We start from the raw sequence: 3,939 nt of genomic DNA, 5'->3' as shown, positions 1-3,939 counted from the left end.
AGAGTGGTTGATAACAAACCCATTACCTTGTGATTTAATGAAAAAGCCTGTGTGCCCCCCCAAACCCAACTGCAAAGAATCTCATAGTTACAAATATGTAAATAGCCAAGTTTTGCAGGAGACATTATTTTTATGCTAAATCAATAATTGTTGAGTACTTTGTCACCATGGAAACTTGTATTCATTAAGCTAAATAAATAAATAGCTTTTGTTTAACTGTAAAATCCCCATCACTGGGAGTATTTTCTTGCAGGAAAGAACTCTTCCCTCAATCTAGAAATTGTTTATTAAATCATAAAGCAATCAAATATGGTGTTATTCTTTTGAATTAATACAAGTTTTATTTTGAATATGTCTAACTAGATTCCAGTATCACAGTTGTGGTGCTGGTGAAGAATATTGAATGTACTATGGACTGCTGAAGAGAGAACAAATCTGTCTTGGAGTAAGTACAGCTGGAATGCTCCTTAGAAGCGAGGATGGTGAGAGTTCACCTTGTGCTCTTTGAACATGTTATCAGGAGGGAATGGGCCCTGGAAAAGGACATCAAGTTTGGTGAAGTAGATGAAGTAGGTGGTCAGCAAAAAAGGGAAGGCTCTCAACAAGATGGATTGACATGGTGGCCGTGACAGTAGACTCAAGCATAGCAATGATTGTGGGATGGCGCAGGAATGGATATTGTTTCATTCTGTTGTACGTGTGGTTGCTATGGTTCGGAACCAACTTGACACACCTAACAAACATTAGTTAATTTCACCTAACATACATTAATTTAACCATTTTGGTTTCCAAAATGGTTAAATTAATGTATACCTCTCATCAGAAATAAACCGAAACCAAAAAACCAAACCCACTGCCAAGTCGTATCCCACTCATAGCGACCCCTCCTTGGGTTTCCGAGGTGGTATCACTACAGAAGTAGATTGCCCAACATTGCTCCCAAGGAGTGGCTGGTGGGTTTGAACCACCAGCCTTCTGGTTAGCAGCAGTCAAATGCCTTAGGGGCACTACACTACCAGAGCTCCTATCATCAGAGATAGAAGTGATTATATGTTGATCACTATCTTCCTTAACACTTGATGTTCTGAAACGTTCCAATTTTTGTCAAATAAATGTCTGTTTTATCAGTGATACTGAGGGTCCTAAGATACTGCTACAGTTATGAAATTTAAATCACAGAAATGCTAAGAATTAGTTTGCCATTCTAACTCACTACATCAATGTCCTCATAATACCCAGGATGTCCTGAAACTCTTTGTCCTACAACTCTGTGATTCAGACAAGGATTATTAGGAGTCAATATATTTAAGAACATTCAGCAAATAATTTATTGAGCTCCGAATAATTTATGGGCCTGACTTAATGTGTTTGCTAACCAGCAATAAATGAGGCAGGTTCCTGTCCTTGTAAAGGGAGAGACTGACAAGAACTATATTATGTAAAAGTTAACTTTAGATATTGGTAAGTGCTAAGAAATGAATGAACCCAGGTGGTGGTAGAGGACAACAGGAACATGATTGCTATGGCTAGTGAGACAGGGCTGCCATGATACACGACTCGAATAGGGTACCACTGGCATTACAGCCTATGTGGACACCATCCCCTAGAGTATGAAACAGCCCTGAACAAAAGCCTTTGCAAACCTGATGTTTGAGTCAGTGCCTAGTGAATGGGAATGTGCCAGTATTACAGAAATCTGGGATGTGAGAATTGTAATCTGAGCAAGCAGCAAGTCCAAAGATACCATGGCTAGAAAAGTCATAATGGTTCTGAGACTTGATAACTTTCTTTGATAGGCTTCTAGAGCATGGGCCCTGGAGAGCCAAAGGGCCCAGTTCAAATTCTATCTCCACCACTTAGGAGCAGAGGCAGAATCTCAACCTCTTCAGGCACTGGTTTTCTTATCTGTAAAATAGTGATAACAATACCCATCCATTTGGCTATTTTGAGAGTGAAATGAAATAATGCATGCAAAATGCTTATCACTGTGCTTGACCCATAACAAGCACTGTGGACTGAATTGTGTACTCTCGGAAGATATGTTGAAGTCCTAACCTGTGTCTCAGAATGTGGCCTTTGGAAATAAGTTCTTTATTCGAAGATGTTAACAATTAAAGCTATGCTAGAGTAGGGTGGGTCCTGATCCCATATGCATGACATCTTATAAAAGGCAAGAACAGACACCAAAACACAGTCATATTGGCAGAAGATGTCACATGAAGGTGTTACTACAAGCCAAGGAATGCCAGGAAACGGCAGGGCTGCCAGAAGCTGGGAGAGACAAGGAAGGCGCTTCCTCTAGTGTGGGCCCAGGAAACGTGGCCCTGCTGGTACCTGAATTCAGACTCTTACCCTCTGGAACACCAGCCACTCCTCAGAAGGAAGATTGGGCAATCTACTTCCGTAGAGATACTGCCTCAAAAACCCAAGGAGGGGTCACTATGAGTCGGATCCGGCAGTGAGTTTGGTTTTGTTTTATGTTTGTTTACCCTCTAGAACTGAAAGATAATACATTTCTGTTCTTTAAAGTCATCAACTTTGTGATATTTTGTTATGGCAACTTTCATCAACCAAAAGTTGATTTTATATCCACTAAGCAGGCGTTCTGGTGGCATAGTGCCTAAGGCATACAACTGCTAACCAGAAGGCTTGATGGTTCAAACTCACCAGCCACTCCTCAGAAGAAAGATTGGGCAATCTACTTCTGTAGTGATACTGTCTCAGAAACCAAGGAGGGGTCACAATGAGCCAGGTCCGACTTGACAGCAGTGGGTGTAGTCGAGTCTTCAACAGAAGAGAAAATAGACTCTAGGAATTTATGATTTACCCCAAAATTCACACCAACTAATACAGAGTTAGGGAGCTCTGGTGGCACAGTGGCTAAGGCATTTGACTGCTACCCAGAACCACAGAAGGAAGACGGGGGAATCTACTTCCTTAAAGATTTACTGCCTCGAAAACCCAGTGGAGGTCACTATGAGTCAGAATCGACTGGAAGCCATTTTCTTGGTAATGGAGATATACATGAAGAGACAAATATAATGATCATATACATTAGTGGGGGGTCTTTTAAGATGACAGATAATTAGCTTGCTATAGTAATGACAATAACAATGTAAATATGTGTATATTACAAAGTCTGTTCCTAAGTTCACCTTAATGGAGACCTCATCCTATCTGCCTTTTGGTGGCACTTCCTAAGCTTAGAGGTTTAGGACAAAGCTTGAATTCTGTAAACAAAACCACCAGCCTGGGCTTCTGTTATCACGAGATTTCTGCAGTCAGAGTGGAGGCACAGGCTGTTCTAGCCCTGTAGGTCTCACAGATGTCCTCAGCAGAATAAAGGAGGGCTCTGTCAAGAACTTGGCTGAAGTGTCTCATTTTCTGGATTCTGGAGTGGGACAACATTTTTCCTTTGTGTGTCATTCTGCCTATGTGCCTTTCTCTCTTTGCCTCCTAAGACTCCATCACATATTCTTAATGCCTTTTGCTCCCTTGGGGTTAAATATTAAACACATTTCACCTAAAGTCTGCAATGCCTGGGTCCTCAAAGGCCAATTCATAACACATTCATGTGGGTGGCTAGTGACACCTCTGGAGGTCCAGTCGGAGTGGGTAGGACAAGGGGTGGAGTGAGGAGGCTGCAGGACCGATGGGGGAGGGGAGCATGCATGGGGGGTGCGTGTTCTGTTAGATGGACTTTGTAAAGATGAACCCAGGTATAAAAGATCTAGATGTTTCTACCACTGTTAAAGGTGCAGAAGCAGAATACTTCCTCTTACTCTTGAATGTCAGAGACCCATGGCCATGTCACATGAGAGAATTAAGGCCAGTTAAATATTAAGTGGGGAGCCTCTTGAGTATGGGATTTAACAGCAGAAAAGAGGGAGATGAGTACAAAGAACTCTAGGGAAGATGGGAGTTAGGTACGTCAGACCA

This window comes from Orycteropus afer, unplaced genomic scaffold (genome assembly GCF_000298275.1).
Source record: "Orycteropus afer afer isolate SDZICR_OR568_19922 unplaced genomic scaffold, OryAfe1.0 scaffold00173, whole genome shotgun sequence".
In the NCBI taxonomy this organism is placed as follows: domain Eukaryota; kingdom Metazoa; phylum Chordata; class Mammalia; order Tubulidentata; family Orycteropodidae; genus Orycteropus; species Orycteropus afer.
Note: the sequence above shows the minus strand (reverse complement) of the source record.